The 19,445-nt window shown below is 38.9% G+C and overlaps 2 pseudogenes; one reads left to right on the forward strand and one right to left on the reverse strand.

Moving 5' to 3' along the window:
- The window catches only part of LOC101583053, a 78,328-nt pseudogene extending 71,191 nt beyond the window's left edge, over positions 1 to 7,137 (reverse strand).
- Positions 7,138 to 13,318: 6,181 nt separating this feature from the next.
- Positions 13,319 to 19,445, forward strand: part of LOC101583450 — a 20,963-nt pseudogene continuing 14,836 nt past the window's right edge.

The following is a 19,445-nucleotide window of genomic DNA, read 5'->3' on the forward strand; positions in this document are numbered from 1 at the left end:
AATTTTTAATGTGCTTTTTACTCTACACAATGTAGACCCTTTTTTTAATTTCTGAATTAAGATATGTCTTGTATATTCTCCTGAATATGTCCTGTATGGTGCTGGAGCTCAGTGCCATATTTGAATTCCAGGGAGAAGTTATGTGCAAATGTAAGGTAATGATAATTAGGAACACGAATAAGACAGAATTCTTGTAGTAGCTGAATTAGATATGAATACTATAGACAGTCCAACAGGACCCGGCCCTCAAGGCCAGGCCTTGGAAAACAAGGTGACTTTGCAAATTTGGAAGAGGCAGACATCCACTGTGGAGCAGACCTCAAGACAAAAGAGTAAACAATGTAGCCACGTGCTTCCCCACTTCCCCGCGGCTGGGCATCAGGGGTTCATATGCTAAATATATGTCAATCACCTTGAAAGAGCTCAGAAAAGTCAATAGCCCAACCCACAACAGAAAGAGACCCTGCCCTACATTCATGCCCACTTGCTACATGATTGCCTTCCTCATTTTGTCTTGGATTTAATCAATTTTATCTAATGGTAATGGTGGTAATCTCATTGGTTAACCATAGTTTTGTCCCACCTCATGGCCCCTAAGCGAGTTCCCATGTTCTCCAAGTCAGACCCACCCTACCACAAAGTTTTCCTCTATAAAAAAGCCATGGAAGAGACAGCTTCCCAGGGCACCCCGCTGGGGTCTCCCTTATCTCCCTCTCTCAGACAGAAGCTTTCTTTCCCCCAAAAAATATTCTGCTCTTAGCCTCCATTTGTTCCTAAAATTCATTCTTTTGTTTTAGAGAAAATGAATTAGTCCTCTTTCAGGTTAGGTGTTTCATTTGCCTATATCATTTAGAGATTCCACTGAGATCATTGGATGGTAGCATGAGTTTGTTTTTTCTTTCATAGACTCTAGCTTGGGGCTCTTTTAGGTAACAAATTTCTATGCTTCAAATTTTTATATGTCTTTGCTCATTGCTTATAATTGTTCATGCTTTGCCTCATACAGTTTTGTCTCAAATAGTTATGTTAAAATTGTTTATAATTAATTATGCTTTGTCTTTGTTCAAATGACAGTCAAAATATTAGGAAATCTGAGTTAAAACATGGAAATGTTATGGTATTTCTTTAAAGGGACATTTTATGACTGTTTTGTATTTGTATGTGTTGCATTGGAACTGGGTGCTAAATGTACTGGTATTCCTTGCTTGAATTTAGACAATAGCACTAAAAAGAATAACTTTAGAAAGCCTTCTAGATTAGATGGAAGAATACAAGTGTCTTGCAGATTTCTTTGCTGCCAGGCCCAGGACAACATTCTTCCAGTCAATTTTCTCTCTTGTCTATCTCCAAAGGTGATCTTTTACAGCACAGCATGGGAGGTGCTCTGCTTCCAACTCACCTTTTATGCAATAGTTATGCTTTCTTCTGTAGACATTTCTGTCAATTTTAACTTATACTTACAAATAATATTCAATAAGAGTAAGTGCATTTCTTGTGAGATGCTTTCAGGAGATAAAAATCACACACCAGTTCAAGGGTGGACAGGCTGGTCAGATCTTGTCTCCTCTCTCTCCAGATGACCAGCTACTTGCTCTGGAGTGGTCTACTCAGGGGATGTCTGGAGGAGAAATTGATTATAAATAAGATGGGGACATCCTAAAATCTTTCTATTGCATTCCAGTTTATCTCACAGTCAAAGTCTCTTACTCCTTTAGAATGCATCATTAGGCACCGGAAGACCTTTGGTCATTCCACACTGAAAGAGTCATTTAATACTTTCTAGTGCCAAAATGGAATGCAGAGGAGTTAGGCTTGCTATGTTTTTACTAGAAAGATATTGCAAAGAACAAGGAAAATTATATAAATGCATTATGTTTAGATTTTGTTTATATCAAGAAGTAGTCCTTATTTAGTTTTAAAATTTACATGTGACGTGGCTGGGGAGTTAGCTCAGTAGAATAAGTGCTTGCCTGGCAAACACAAGGGCCTGAGTTCAATCCCCAGTTCCACAAAAAAAATAAAATAAATGAAAAAATAAAATAAAATAAAGTTTACATGTGACGTGCAGGAGAACCAGGCAGGTCAGGTGCCTCAGGCATTCACTGTCCTGGAGCTTAAGGCTGCTCCCCCCTAACCTTTGGAGCCTAAGAACAAGACAGCCTTAATCACAGACTCGCCCACCATTATTGAAAGTAGGTTTTCTCCTATTTGCCTATCTAGTCTAGAGGATGGGGATGCTAGACCAGCTGTAATCCTAAAGGGCTACACCCTTCCTTAGCTGAATTTATAAAAGCTTTTCAAGGATAATACCCTTTAATAACTAGATGGACATTTTGGAAATTACAGAGTTCATATACCATTTTTCTCTCAGTGGCATAAAACAGATAAAGTCAGGTCTTGGAAAATCTTTAGATGACCCTGATAAATACATTGTCTTCTAGAGGATTTACTCAAATCTATAAACTAGACTGAAAGGTTGTAACGTTAATCTTAAACCAAGCTTTGACTTCCGACAAAAGATAGGCAGCATTACAAGCTGCTATTGCATTTGTAGATGAATATCATATTAATTTTAAAGAGCAAAGAGACAGCCAGCCAGTGGAACTACCTATTCCCATTGGAGCCCAAGCAGTCAGACCCCCGATGGCCTGATAACCAAGCTGGAGATTGGAAGAGACATTTTCAAGAGTATATTTTTGAATATCTAAGACAAACTAAAAACTAAGCCTTTTAGTTATTTTAAATTTTAGCTATTTACCAGGAGAAAGATGAATGTCACTCTGCTTTCTTAGAACATTTAAGAGGCACTGGTAAAACATACTTCCCTACATCCTAATTTAATAGACCTCTCTAATTAAGTTCACTACCCAGTCAGCTCAAATTATTTAAAAAAAAAAAAGCTATAAAAGATATATTTTGGTTTAGATGACTCACTTGATACTTTAGTAAAAACTGCTTGCTTAGTGTTCTATAGTCAGAAGAAAACCACAGAGAGATAACAAAGAGTTAAAAATTGGATGCCTTTCTTGTGGCCTGATAATAGGCCATAAATCTAAGTCTCTGGTTTCCAAGACAGTGACAATGAGGTTCATCTGCTGAGGAGGTTCATCTGCTACCACTGTCACAAGACAGGCCAGCATCAGAGGGGCTGCCTTCGTAGGCCCTGTAATCCATGCCTTGACTGCCAAGGCGGCCACTGGATACGAGACTGCACTCTGAGGAGCAGGCCTCAGAGCTCACACTCAGCATTCCCAGATGGTCCGTTAGGACTGAAGGGCCCTGGGCCTGCCTCCTTTTTCTGGCCAGACTGTTATCTCTGCCTGTCATCTCCACTGAGGAGCCCCGAGTAATCATGACTAGAGAAAAAAAAACAAAAAACAACAAAAAACAGCCTATTGTTGGACATTGGCACAGGTCTCTTTGTCCTTCTCTAGCTCTGACCTTCCTTCCTGTCATAGCACCTCAAAAGAAACAGACTTTAAAGATATGTCATTTGAGCTATAACTGAGATAACTCTGTTCATTCATTCTTTTTAGTTGTGCCTGAAAGACCAGCTCTCATCCTGCAGAGATTTATTCTATCCAAGTACTTACAATAATATATATTCAGGTTGCTAAGTAATCCAAATTATGCCGAGACTGATTTTTGGGCCTATAGAGAGATCCAGGCCTTGTCTTTAGAACATAAACTTGAGAGTCACAGTATATAAAAAGGAAAAATCCCTTGGCATTGCCCCTTGTTTATAATGGGGGTCATATCTAATACACTGAATGGGACATTGGTTTAATCTGACTGAAAGCTGTGTATTTCATGGTAAGTATGTAAGTTATCCTGGTTGATTTCTGATATAGTGCAGGTATCTCATGCTGATAGTAAATATAGGTGTGACTTCTCAGATTATATTTCTCTAAAGTAATATTGCTTAATGTTTTAACTAAAACTGGAGGAATATATAGTGAACTGTCAGCATCCAAGAATAAAGGGGCTTAAAAGAAAGTGGGTTAGCTCACGTGCTCATGCTTTGATTATACATGTTCTCATCTCTCAGAAGATTTGTTCTTTCCTAGAGGATACCAAGGCCCAGCTGATCATACAGATAAAACCTATAGCAAATATGCTAGGTTACTTTTAGATTCCTGCTACTGGGATCCACCAGATTTGGTACAAAGACACATATTAGGGCCTTAACTAACTATGTACACCTCATTCAACCCAGGTGACCTGAGCTTTCTTGGGGTTTCCTGCCTCATTACAGGGGAAACTATCTTCATGTTCCTTGGGCAGGGCTGATTGCCTCAAAGATGCTTTTTCTATCAGTCTAATCATATGTCAGGATATCCACTACAAGGAGAGTTGCCCTCATATTCCTTAGGCAGGGCTGACTGCAGGAGGCCTTAAAACGAAAAAGTTGTATCCTGTTCAGTGGGCCCCAGATATCTGACACAAGCTGCAGAAGTTAGAAGGGTTTGCAGGAATGAATTTGTTTAAGTTGAGGGGTTTCATATTAGAAAGAATACAGAATGGAATTATAGACAGAAAAGGAGACTAGTGATACTAGCAGGCTACAGGAATAAAGGTCAGTCAGGAAACAGGGAAAAAGTTATGCTTCTTGGATCCAGACAGAGAAAAGGGACATTTCAAGCAAACATGCTTAAAGCTGATGAAGAGGGAAAAAGAAAGTGTTCATGATGCAATTAGAGGAAGTTTAAGGCTGATGAGGTCATGGGTCTTTGCCTGTCAGTCTGAGGGAGTTCATGATAACTACCCATATAAGGGAAAGCCAATTAGGCTTTTGATAGTTATTCATGCAGATTTGTCAGTAGGCACTCAGCTGGTGGTCCAATTTGCAAACTGGACAGTACTCAGTGTTTTCCCTAGGTCTGGCAATTCATCTTCCCCCAGTAATAATAGAGCTTGCAGGTTTATTGGAGACAATGCCTGATGGCCTTGGAAGATAAAAAAGGGATTAAAATCTACATTTAAGAGATCTCTGCTAGCGGACGTACAAAAAGTTCTAACAAGTCACAATTTTTATAATTACAAACTTAAAAAGTTTATTACATTCCAGATCCTTCTGCTAATGTCTCAATGGCTGCTCAAAATATTAGGTTTCAAATATGGTGTGTGATATGTATGGTATGTGAGATGTTGAGGCGCCTTGGACTGGATCTTTATCATCTTTACAGGAAGTCATTACTGTCTTCTTAGTGAAAATCTTGCTGACTGTATTTATAATTATCCTGTTGATGCAATTTATTTGGCTTTGTCTCTTCCAGATGCAAAGTTATACACCTACCCAAGATAAAAATGCCTGGTGTCTATTGAGGGCCTTTAAGTACAACCTCTGAAGAGTACCTCTGCCTGCCAGTCAACAACTATGACCCCTTTCAGCCTGAAGAAGCCAGAGCAGTTGGTGTCCAGTGTTCCCTCATGTCAGTTTGGGCTACTTCATCAGAAATATTATAGGCAGTCAGACAGGGCCAGGCCCTAAGAAGGAAATATGGAAGACAAGGTGATTTTGCAACTTTGGAAAAGACAGACACCCACTGTGGGCCAGATCTCAAGATAAAAGAGCAAATGAATGCAGCCACATACATCACTGGGGATGGGCATCAGGGATTCATATTATAAATAGGTATCAATCACCTTGTAAGAGCCAACTTCCAACAGGAAGAGACCCTGTCTCATATTCATGCTGACTTGCTATGTGACTGGCTTCTTCATTTGGTTCTGTATTTAATTAATTTTACCTGAGAAATGGTGCTTGTGATCTCATTGGCTGACCATAGTTTTGTCCTACCTCATGTCCCCCTAAATGATTTCCCATGTTCTCCACTATAAACTTCCCTCACTGCATGGTGTCATGCTATAAAAAATCCCTGGAAGAGGCAGCTTCCTGGAACAACCAGCTAGGGTCTCTCTTCTGTGCCTCTCTTGAATAGAAGCTTTCTTTCCTTCAATAAATATATTCTGCTCTTAACCTCCATTTGTTCCTAAACTTCATGCTTCCATTTTAGAGAACACTAACTCATCCCATGTACCTTTCTTGTTGGGCATTTTAGTCCCCTTTATCAGTACCTCCACCATTTCATTGTTAATTCAAATAAGCAGAGAGACTGGGCAAACTAATTAGAGCACAGAGTCATCCCTCTTAAAACCTGAAGTGTTGATCACTGCCTGAGTCCCTTAGGTTTTCAGTCATAGAATTATCTGTTGCAGTTTTTCTCCCAGAGACTTAAATATCTGAAGCACAAGCCCCTCTGGGTAACATTCAGAACCCTGCACCTCCATTTCCCAGCCTGTGCAGAGAGGAGTACATCGCAGGCCTCCCTGAAAAGTTGGGGTTTGGTTACGGACTTGAGAGGCGAATGGAAAGTGTAGCCCTGTGGTGTATTTAGGGACACTCAACCACACAGGGCACATGCCCAGGTCCGGAGGGTGATTCCTAGTCAAGCTGAATGAACTGAAGAAAAATATTCGAGCTGAAGCATTTAAAAAAGCACAACATTACAGCACAAAATATTAGAAAGTTGATGAAAACATAACTAGCTTTGTGTGCTCTCATAACAATTGTGGATTTTAAAATAAGAACAGTAGAAATCCAATTTTGACATCAGATTTATGTTTAAAACAAATTTCACATGACATACTAGATATATTCTTACATTCATTATAAATATATTAAATAGCTGCATGCAATAAGATATTTTATACATACAGATGTTACCAGGGTTATGCAGAGATCCCATAACCCACCATAAATTGAAAACATCTTCAGCTAAAAGTGCAGTGAGTCTGCTAACCTGCTGAATATGCTAGCGCAACAACAGAGCCCGCTGCCCTGTGCAGGAGGCTTCACCTCGTCGCCTCCTGGCTGACTGGGAGAGGAAGTTTGCTGCTGGGGCTTCCCAACCAGCATCACAAATGAGCTTTCCATCTCTAACCTGCAAAAGATCAAAATTCAAAATGCGAACTATGGTTTCGGCCGGATGTGTATTGTTCTCACATTTTCATAATGTAGCCAAATCCTAAGCCAAGTAGCACGAGGTGGGACCTTGTGTGTATTGTACTTACTTTTCCCAGGAAGCTATGTATGACCCATGAGTAAGAGTGTCTTGCATTCATGCTGCGTTCCATGTCTGCGGCTGCCCTGAGACCTCAGGATGGTTGCCAGTTCTTTGCAGGTGGTAGGAGGATTGGAGCATCGTAAAGTTTGAGGGTGCACACAGGTGTGACACGGGAATGCAGGGCCCGGCCAGGTTCTAAACTCCACAGTGGAGCTCGAATAGCAGCCATCTCCTTCTATCACTGAAGCACAGACTCGAATCGGAGTTTCTGAGAGCAAGATGCTACCTGACACATTTATTGTACTGAATGTAGATTTGTACTTTGGCCAAACAGGATGGCTGTAAGACACCACTATTCAAAGAAGAATTAAAAAGTTCCTGGTGCAGGCATTACCTGCAGGTTATGTTAATGGATTGGGGTTTGGTCTTTTATAACTGAGTGCTATAGTAACTAATGCATTTGTAAATAGTTCCAAAAATCATTCAAGAGTAATTTAAATCTTCATGCTATGGCATTCAGCACTAATTATACACTTTGAGAGCTCAAAAGCAATTTATTCACTTATTAAGCACTGTTCCAAATAACTGAGATTTTCAATTCATTGTTATGATTAAAAACTTTATTTTAAAAGCTATCTGCTGACTGAATTCTTATTTAGTTTATAACAGTATGTAATTTTCTGGCCAAAGGAAGGAAATGATAATAAATTCTTATCATTTAAAAGTCTCAGGGCATGGCCCCACCCCTGGGGCACGCTGAGCCGGGAAGGAGTCTGGGTGTGGTGGGGCAGGCCTGTAGTCCCAGCACTGGGGAGGTTGAAAACAGGAGGATCACTATGAGTCCAAGCTGCGTAGTGAGACGCTGTACCAAATACATAAATGAAAGAAGTCTCAGGGTATTTTTCTTGACATATACAAAGGATGAAAATAATTTATCTTTTCTTAACAGTAACTCATCCAAAGTAACAAACACAGCCAGTGGGGTCACCAGACTTTCATTTATAGGCCTCTGTTACCACAAGTGAAATGCACACAGTGTAAATAAAAGGGCTGAATTTATGAGTTAAGCACAATGGTGCCATCCTATTAATCCTCTTCAACATCTCTATGCCCAAGTAGGATAAAACTAAGAACCTCATGCATGAAACCTCTGTCACACCTTCTAAATCAAAATAAATTGGCTCATGAAGGCCTCCATAGAGGAAGCTTTATGTAACAAGCAGCAACAGAACAATGGTAAAGTCTGATTTAAACACGCAACTCTGTAGCAAGTACCAGAGTCTCAGCTTATCACAGAAGTGAAGCTGACTCAGCAGTGGGCATCAGTTCCAACCATGTTCAGGGAAGAGGAAGAACTGATGTTTAACCATCCAGTATTTCTCTGTATCTTATTATCACGATATTTTTTTGATGCTGACACTTTTACTTTCGTTTTACAAAGACATAAAAGGGGCCAGGTTTTGGCCAGCCAGATAGCTCAGCAGATTACAGTGCCTGCTTAGGCACACGCAAGGACTGGAGTTCCATCCCCAGCATACTGTGCTGGCCCTGCCCCAGGTGCACTGCGAGGGTAATTGAAACTGGGCATGGCGGCTTGTGCCCAGCACTTGGGAGGCTGAAAACAGGAAGATCACGAGTCCAATGTGTGTAGTGAGCCCCTGTAGATCCTGCACTAAATACAAAAAAAGGTGCAGGGAGTTGCAGGTTTATACTTTTTAAAAGTCCCATTGCTAGGAGCAGAGACAAGACGCAAAGAAGTCTATGCGTTAAACATTCAACAGTAAAGTGAAACTATTGTCTGATGCGATGAGTAAGGGAATAATCTGGAGTGAAATACTGGTCTTTGGAACTATTCTTCACTGTCAAGGAAGGGGGAATGCTCCTGTATAGGTGTTCAGTTTGTGCACTGCACAATTGTAGAGTACTGTTCCACTCACTATGGCTGAGAATTTGGCAGAAGCTTTGTTCTCCAGGAAGAAGTGTTGCATTTGCAAAATACTCAAAACAAGCCTCTCACAGGCTTTAGTGTTCATGGAATCAGGAATCTCTGGAGGGTAAGTTGAATACTTGAGTAGGCACACACTTACCTGCATTTGCTAAAATTTAAGAACACTTTCAAGAATAGCTCAGTGCACTACACACCTGCTTAGGCAAGCGCAGGGCCTGAGGTTTGAAGGCGCGCACCACATGCTGCGCTGGCCAGGAGACCTGGTGTGGCGGCATACACCTGTAATCCCAGCACTGGGAAGGCTGAAAGCAGGAAGATCACGAATCCAAGCTGCATTGAGACCCTGTATCGAACGCATCAATAAATAAACAAACAAGACAATGTTAAGAGAGCAGAAAGAATATTAAATAGTCCAATGGCCAGGGTATATTGTCTGTATGTCAATAATAATAATAAAAATAATAATTTTATACATATGTATGAAATGAGATTATAGTAATGTGCAAAATGAAAAATCTAATATGGTGTGTAAAGAAAAGAAAGAAGAAGGCCTGGCAGTATAGCTCAGCGGACCAAACGCTTGCTTAGGTAAGCGCAGGGGCCAAGTTTCAATCCCTGGCATCGCATGCCATGCCAGCCCCAACTGCAGGCACATGTTGAGCTGACGATGCAATCCAGGCAAGGTGCTACACGCCTGTAATCCTAGAACTAGGGAGGCAGAATTCAGGAGGCTAACTACAAGTCCCAGCTGTGCAGTGAGACCCTGCACACACACACACAGACACACACACACACACACACACACACACAAACAAAACCTTAAAAAAAAGAAAAGAAAGAATGACAAAGTTAACATTATACACATATAAAACCAACTTAATAATATTAAAAAGAAAGTGATTATAAATACATTTTTTTTCCTTTGGGTGTGTGTGAATTACCAGCACCAAAAATAACACAAAATATACAACTTGAAAAGCGTGACAATAGAAGAAGACTGCCAATAATGATGAGATACTGGTAATACCTAAAAAAGCAAGCTGAAAAATTATTTGCCATGGTTACTTAAGTGAGAATTACTTATGTGGACATAAATCCTCTTCTACTAGCAGTGGACATGTCCCTGGGGCCCAACTTTCTATCTGAAAAAATGTTTTGTGAATTCTCTATTAAATAAATAGGATTAATAACATTAATATACTATGGATCACAATATAGCAAATATCAAGCCAATAATTTGCAAATCAATTATCAATAAAAGCTCAATTTTCAAAATTTGAAACACACGTAGAATATCTAATCAAATTTGGCTGATGTGATAAGCAAGAAATAATTATAAAATGATCTCTAAACTACTTTGGACCATTTCTTAATTCATTTCCTTTTACTGAGACAGAATATGCGACACCCAAAGTTAAAAGAAGCAAGTTTATTTTAGCTCACTGTTCATAGACGTTTTAATCCCCTCAGCTGGATCCAAGCAGGGAGGCCTGGCAGAGGGGCAGCCCAGAGGTGACGGGGGCATCCAGCAGAGGGCCTCCCATTCCATTTATCAGGCTAGAAGCCTGTTGCATGGCACGAGCTACACATACGATGGGCCTTTAATTATGCACACTTAGGAACATGCTAGGCACTCGGGTGTACTTTAACTAATGCACATGCTGTATCCACGGTCACACATGGAAGGTCCAGTCACATTTATTTTATTTTTTTCTTTAAACCTATCTTGCACATTTATATCTGGTAATCTCAACAACTACTTTGAAGATAACATCATGCAATACAGCAGCCACTGTTCAGTTAAAAAAAAAAGCCACACTTATGAGTGCATAAGGTTTGAGGGCAACATCTAGATATAAGTCATAACAGACTGTATAGCAGGGGCTGGAGAGATAGCTCGGTGGTCTGCAAACCTGCCTGGCAAGTGCGAGGTCCTGAGTTCATTCCCTCGTGCCAAAAGTTAATAATAAATAAATAAAGTAAAATACAGACTGTGTACCAAGACCTGTGACAAAACAGGAATCAATCCCCAGCTAATCTGAAGTTTTATCTTTTTTGGATATGAGAAAGTTACTGAAATTCTAAAAAGATGTAGCAATGAATATGTGAAATGATTAATGTAGGCTCAGAAATAAAATTTGAAACTATGAAGAGACAATTTAAATCATTGCAATAAGCAAATTTTATAGTTGGCTAACATCAGGACATCACTGATTTAAAAAAAAAAAAAAAACTATTCCAATATTCTTGTTTCTTTGGTTCGTTAAAAAGCATGGAAATTTATTTTAATTAACTTGCTTAGAAAAATTGGATTAAATACCTATAATCATCTTTTTGATTTCAAGGAAATTTAGAAATTTAAATTGTTGTTGACATTCATGTAAAGATGGAGTTTAATTATTTAATATATCACTGAATGTCTCATTGTTAAAAATTTAATTCATAACTGCTTGTTAGTTCTTAAATAGATTTCTAAGGGAATTAAACAAAGTGATTTAGTGTCATTGTTTCCTTGCACCAAAACCCCTCAGACACTGCAGAATCTTTATGACAATTAAAAAATAATATTCTTAACTGGAAAAAATAAAATCCTGAAAAGATACCTCTTTCTCAAGAACACAGGAAGTTGGCATTAAATATGACTCAAGGATTACAGATGGGAAAGACTTAAACAATATTCCATTTTTTTCCTCTTAAAAATAATTTTACATTAAAATTTTAGCTAAGCTTTCTGACTTGGCTGGAGGTGAAATTAGAAGTTTTGAAAGGATGATTTCGGGTAACAGGCAGAAACGCTTTGAATTGGGAGACACTGGAGACTGAGGCCAAGCTGAAGGTGAGGTCGTAATTGCTAGCTACAGCTCCACAATTACAGAGGGCCAGAGCTGAGGTGGTGTCTCTAAAGGAAAAATAGATGAAAAGCAGCTCAGCAGAGGGCCTGGCAGATCCATATTCGGAGGGAACGAATGGGTGGACAAAAACTGCCCTTATATTTGGAGCCTGGGAAATAGCCAGCCAGAGGCCCATTCATTTCCAGAACAGAAAGTCTCCTATTATTCCTTAGAAAGATTTATCTTTACAGCTTGCTCCTCACAATGGTATATATTTAAAGACACACAAACATATCACTGTCACTTCCATTGTGAGCTACCCTGGGAATTTCAGGTACCCATAGTCATCAATAGCCCAGTAAAATAAATGTCTCCTTTTAATCTCCAGCTCCACAAGGAGATGTTTATTATGTCAGAGAAAAACATTTTTACTTTGGTTCTTGGAGTTCACATTGTGGACAATCGTTTCCTAGGGTGCTTGAGTGTGAGGGACTATAACTCTGCAAACTGTGACACCTTAACAAGAAACAGCCCATAACAGTCTGCTGAGAAGAAATTTTCTAGCTAGGTGCCAGAAGCACGGGAGCTTTGAGAAGGTCCAGGGTACTTAGGACATGGAGCGGATTAGCAGGTAGAAGAAATAAAAACAGTTGACTTGATCTGCACGCTGAGACCCGCCCCCAGAATGGAACATTGCATTTTTCTCTTTTGTTCTGTGTTTCTTGTCTTCTAGACAAATTCTGTCCTTGTTTTACGTAGAAACTGCAAATTTCAGGGCCAGGGAGATGGTTCAGTGGAATAAGCGCTTCCCTGGCAAGCACAAGGGCCTGAGTTCAATCCCCAGTTCCGGAAAAAAAAAAAAAAAAAAGGAAATTGCAAATTGTGATCTTCAAGATGGATTAGGATTACATCATTTAAAAATAATTGTCAGGCCTAAGAGATAGTTCAGCAGTCTAAGCACCTGCCCGGCAAGTGCAAGGACCTGGGTCCAATCCCTGGTACCACATGCCATGCTGTCCCTGTATCAAGCCAGTCACTGAAACTGGGTGTGATGGTACATACTTGTAATCCCAGGGCTGAGGAGGCTGAGACAAGTGGATCACTAGGAGCTGCATAATGAGATCCTGTACAAAAATAAAATAAAATAAAATAAAATAAAATAAAATAAAATAAAATAAAATAAAATAAAATAATAAAATAAAATATTCCAATATTGGAAGGTCAGAAAATTTAATATATAAATTCCTAGCTTCTCTTGAAAAATAAAAATAAAAAGGAAGTTCTAGCAACATTTAATTTTTTTTCCAAATAGCAAAGGACAAAATAGAATGTTTGGTGCTGCTCGCAGTTGCGCTTAGCGGAGGAGCCCAGTTTTGGCCACACTCCTACCTGACATTCTTCAGGTGCAGCTATAATCAATGAGAAACTTGACCCAGCAGACCCCACGTGGAATCCACTCTACCCAGCGGACTATGCGCACAGACAGTGCAGGGCAGTTTTCCACGGCAAAGCGTGGCCAGGTCTCTGGCCCTGGGCCCTCAGCAGTACTGCCCGAGCTCACATCTGTCCTCCAGGCCCAGGCACATCCGAGGAGAGGCCTCTGCATCACAGGGAACTCAGCTGAGTCCCTTTGCTCTAGTTCGACTTGACATGGCCCCACCACTGGCCCTCCCCTTCCTCACACCTCCTGTCATGTGGATAAGCCCTCATGATTAGAGTTCTTCAGCAATCAGATGATCTCTGCTATCTAGGCTGGTGTATATAACCCTTGTCCAGTGCTCTTCATGGGAACAGTAGAAGACCTACGGGGCCTATAGCTTTCTTAGAAACTCTTGATTGTTCTAAGGAATGAGCAAATGAAGTCCTGTGATTGTGACTTCTAGTTTAACTACGTTTTCTAGTTGACTGCCCGCTCACTCACTAACTTGCCATGCATGCCAGATTGGGTTCAGCCTGAGATCCTTCCCGCTGTCTCACAGCTGTTGTGGTGTGCCATTCACACCACAGCCCTGTGGTGAGCAAAAGGAACTGGAATCCTTTTTTTCTGGTGTAGGCATTTCTCACTTCATTCAGAAGTCCATGACCTCACTTATTTTTGCTAACATTACTCAGATGATTGCCACTGAGATGAGGCCACCAATATTGCCACCAACATGGAGCACCACCCCCAGGCCGAATAAGCCGTCGTAGACAGACTCCTATGTGGAATGTGTAATGAAAGTTGGTAAACCATGCTGAATATGATTTAGAATACTATTCTGAATCATATAAGCATATTATCAATTGCCTATTTCATCAAGATATGGAATGTCATACCAAGTAGATAATAAGTAGCTTAATGGTAGAAGTTGTGCCTTGTAATAGGTTTGTGGTATATTCTGCCAACTGAACTAGCAAAGACGGTGTGAAAAGACAGTAAGAGTACAAATCCTTCATTGTACTCAGCACCATATTGTCTGTGTTAGTCGTCTCTCCTGATTTATGTATTTGTATATATTCATATTTCTTCATGTAAAGTAAGCACATCCTTTGACAATAAGTAAAAAAATTGAATGTGGCCATAGACTATTGGCTTCTAGACTAGTTTAATTATAACAAATTTAACTAGGAGCAATTAAATTAATTTGTTACAAATTAAATTGTAACAAATGAAACAGTTTTATTTTTTATTTTACTTTGTTTTATTTTTCCTTGAATTCTTTTATTGGTACATTTTATATATACATAGTGATAGCATTCATCATAGGGGAAATGTACCTTGCTTCAAACAATAGTTTTAAGCATTTATTTTTAAGATTTAAAATTTCTGAATTTAGTTCAACTTATAATACCACATTTCCAAGAAAAATGAACCTTTTGCAACTTTTAATTGTACACAAAACCATCTTCCAAGCATACATTCCTCATTTCCTTGCATCTGTCCTACCAGAACTTTACCACATGTGTGATTGTAGGCAAATTGCCCAAGATACACAATCGAAACCTAAATATCAACAATAGCTAACACGCATCTAATTTCACCCTGGAATGCTCCCCTTTGGTGTCTGTTTGGCTCTTCTGTCATGTCTAGACATTTTAGTAACTTCTACTTTTAACACTGAATATTGGACTTGGTGGCACTGTGATCTCTCCAAACTCTACCTAACTCAGGAAAGATCCCTTATTACTATCCCTCTAGGATTCAAGCTACAGCATAGAATCTCTTTGGCTGACATTCATCTTGTATAATAGCTTGTTTAACCTGCCTTTAGACCTAGAAAACATGCATTATTTTTTCCAATAACACAATAAGCACAAATTTAACATTTTATGGATGCATTTGTTACAATTAAACTAGTCAAAAAGCCAGCAGACTATGGCCACATTCATTTTTTTTACTTATTGTCAAAGGATGTGCTTACCTTACATCAAGATATATGAATATACACAAATATATGGATCAGGAGAGATGAATAACACAGGCAATATGGTGCTGAAAATATAAACTGCTACCACCTGGACCTTAAGATAAAGTTAGCAACTCTTGAAGTAGTCAATTTTATAAAACAAGTCTACCACAAACAATACTCCTGGAACTTAATTGATGCTGAAAGAAAAAAACACAGAAATGGGTTCTTTTTTAAATGAGGGAAAAGGTCATTTCACTTTTTAATAGTGATTGACTGTCTATCACTTATGAAACTGCTTTTATTTTGAGCTCTGAATTCTCAATTGTTCTCCACGTGAAACACTTACAAAATAATTTTCATATATCAGTTCATTTTTTTTTCAAATTTTATCTTTGCTAAAGAGTAAACTTTTGTTTTACTTCCTCTCTCTAGTGTACTCAAGCAGGCCATGCAATGAGTGTGACATGTCTGTAAGGCTGCATAAATTTCAACTGCAAATGTGACAGTTTTCTATCTTAAAAAACCTCTAGTCCTTATGGTATTATGTGAACAACAGTGTTGCAAACTATGCTCCATTAGTTAGGAAATTTTAATCAGCTAGCTTGGCAGGAGAATGTCTGTTCTGTGTGTCCTCCATTAACTAAAACTTTGAGCTCTGGAAGGAAGTATTTCTAGACAACGGAAGCTTCAGGGAGCCCTTTTCCAAGAGCTAAACTGCATTGGTAGAGCATCAGCATGATCTCAGAGCAATGAAACAAGACACAAATAAATAAATGAGAGGTGTAAGTGGCTGTACCTTCCAGCAAGAACTTCGATGTGATCTGGATTCTCCAGAGATGTCCTGCTCCGCCGCTGACACGCCTGCTCCCCTAGACCAGGTCCTCTTCCTGCTCTTCCCATTGAGCACAGACACTTCTGTGCTCAATGGGAAGAGCAGTAAGGTAAGAATGAAGACAGACTTAAACATGACTTAGGATTTCAAGTAACCTTTTTCTCTGGAGCTCATGTTAAGCATCGACATGATACATGAAAATCGAGCACATTTTCAGTCATTTTTATTAGACCACATTGGCAGAACTGATGGAACAGAAAGAAGAGAGGAAAACAGAATTTCAGTCTGAGGTAATTTCCATAGCTTTCCAGGGTCCTTCCTGGAAAGCTAGAGCCAGTCATGAGGGAGGTGAGGAAATTTATGTCTACAGTGGTGCCACATTCCTTGGGAAAGTTTTCATCTCTACATTAGAGATCTTCTCACATCAGTGTGTTTTCCATTTTTAAATTAATTTTATTGAGAATAAAATAGCAATGAGACAGTTTCAAAACCTATTGGTAGGACAGTTTCAATAATTAATTCATTGTATATTGGTGTCTTCAAAGTAGTTATTCATAGTAAAAGATACAGACATGATATCCTGTCCAAACACTATTACTACAAATCTTTCTTCTCATTGAATTAAGAAAAAGTAGCATATATATATATATATATATATATATATATATATATTCTAACTATTTTGTATATACAGATACAAAATAGTCCTTCATCCATTTTTTAAAGTACAATATTAGTGTATATTTGCAGTACATGCAGTTTGCAATAAACTTGGGCAGTGGCTACATGAGCTTGCCCAGGCTTGTTTCTGTTTTAAATCCCCTTTCTTCTTTCCTCTTCTTTCATCTCTCCTCCTCCTCTCACTCCCCATTTCCCATTTTCATTCTTACGTTTTATTTTATTTTATTTTTTTATGTTTTTGGTACAGGGTCTACAAGGTGTTCAGGATCTCACTACGCAGATCAGACTTGTAGTGATCCTCCTGTTTTCAGCCTCCCAAGTGCTGGGATTACAGGTGTGAGCCTCTGGGCCCAGTCTCAGTCACCATATCAGTGCACCCCAGGGGTGGGGCTGGCGTGGCATGCTGAGGATGAAAACCCCCACTTCCATTCTTGTTGATATGATTACATTTAGGTGTCGTTCGTGCCATACCCTGTCTGCACTCACGGAGGGCATTAGACTCTGTACCTGACAGAGCTTCACTTGTCTCTCTTCCCCTCCACCTCACCCCTCATCCTCAGTCCTTGGACTCCTGCCCATCTGCAAAAGATGCAACTGCTCCTTTCTGCCCATCCTTTGTTATCCTCTTTGTGCTTTGTCTTATTCAAATGAGAAACATCACACATTACTTAACTTTGTATGTCTGATTTAATTCACTCAACCTTATATTTTCCAGGTGCATCAATTTTCCTGCAAAAGTCTCAAATTTATCCTTTATAGGGGAGGACTTTCCATTTCTTCACACCAAACAATGATTCAGTTCACTGTGGGAGTTGATCCAAGCGCATATGCATCTAAATCTTTCTTACATCCCACTCCCTTTTCCCAGTCCCCAGCCCCCTCTTGATCCCCTTCACATTTGCAAAGAGTCTATGTTTATTATCCGTGTTTTCTATTATCAATCTTTTATTTCACTTTTAAAATTTCTTATAGTGTAGGTCTCTCACCTAAAAGACGTCATATATAGAAACTTCTGTGAGTGCATTATTTCTTGAGCATTATGAGTTCAAAGTCTATCTGTTTTCCTAAAAATGACGCATGAATCCCTCTTTAGAAAAGAGAAGTACTCCGTCATGTATCAATAGTTCATTTGCTTTATCTGTTCATCTCTTGTTGGACTTGCAGGCCACTTCCATGATCCAGGGATTAGGAGAGGTGGTGCTCTCCACAGGGCTGGGCATGTATCGCTATGGTATGCCCGCTTTCCTTCTTCAGGATGATAGATAGAAGAGGAACAGCTGAGTGAAGAGAATTTCTTTTTTTAAGACTTTTGAGAAATCTCCATAATGATTTTCATAGTGGTTGCACTAATATGCATTCTACCCCAGAATGTAAAAGGACTTTTCTTCCTGCTGCCCACCAGCTTTCGTTATTTAATTTTTTTGTTTGTTTGTTTGAATGATTGACATTCTTTCTGGAATAACTTGGAACCTGAGTTCTGCATTACCCCAATCACTACATTACCCCAAAATTGAAAGTTTCTTTCAATTATAAGAAGTCATATATAGAACCTTCTGTGACTACATTATTTCCTGAGCATTATGAGCTCAAAATCTATCTGTTTTCCTAAACATGACTCATGAATCCTTCTTTAGGAAAGAGAAGTACTCCATCATGTATCAATAGTTCATTTGCTTTATCTATTCATCTCTTGTTGGACAATAACTTGGAACCTGACTTCTGCATTACCCCAATGACTGCATTATCCCAAAACTGAAAGTTTCTTTCATGTGTTTATTGATTTTTTTTGAGAAGTGTCTGCTCACTTCACATACCCATTTTCTGACTGTGACTTTTATTTCGGTGTTCTAATATTTTTTAGTTCTTCATATATATTTTACATATTAGTCCTGTGTTTGATGAAAAAATGACAAGTTTTTTTCCCTATTCTGTGATTTGTCTCTGTAATAAATTGGTTGCTCCTTTGTTAAGTAGAAGCTTTTTCATTGTATATAATGCCATTATTAGTGGTGGAATTCTTTTGATACAATTTTTAAGGATATTCTTTTAAAGGGATCATTCCTCATATGAAGACAGATTGTTCACCTTCTTCCTTTACAATAGGTATCCCTGTGGTTTCTTTTATGGCCTGATTGCCCTCTTTAAAATTTCAAGTACTGTTTGAACTAAAGTGGTGATAGTGGACATCATTATTTTGTTCTTGATTTTAGAGGAAATTTTTTCAGCTTTCCTCCCCTTTAGTATGATGTTGGCAGTAGATTTGTTGTAAACGGATTTAAGAGATTTAGAAAGTGTCCTTCCATACCTATTTTATTAAGGGATATCTTTCATGGATGGATGATGTTTTATTTTCAAATTCTTTTCTTGCAATTATTGAGTTGTCTATGTCCTTACATTGTTCGTGTGATGTATTACATTTTTTGATTTGTATGTATTTAAATCACCCCTCATTCCTAGAATGAAGCCAGTTTTGTCAGTATGTGTGATTTGTATGATTCGCTGCATTCTGTTTATTAATACTTTTCAGAGAATTTCTGCATCTAGGTTCTTTAAAGACATATATCTTTTCAGTGCCATTCTGGTTATGGGATCAAGGTTAACACTAGTGGCTATGGAATAAGTTTGGCAGTTTTCATTCCCTCTCAATCTTACTAAAGTGTTTAGAAAATATTGACTTGTTTATCTTTCCCAAAGTTC

Source organism: Octodon degus, unplaced genomic scaffold, assembly GCF_000260255.1.
Source record: "Octodon degus isolate 3935 unplaced genomic scaffold, OctDeg1.0 scaffold00014, whole genome shotgun sequence".
Classification (NCBI taxonomy): Eukaryota; Metazoa; Chordata; class Mammalia; order Rodentia; family Octodontidae; genus Octodon; species Octodon degus.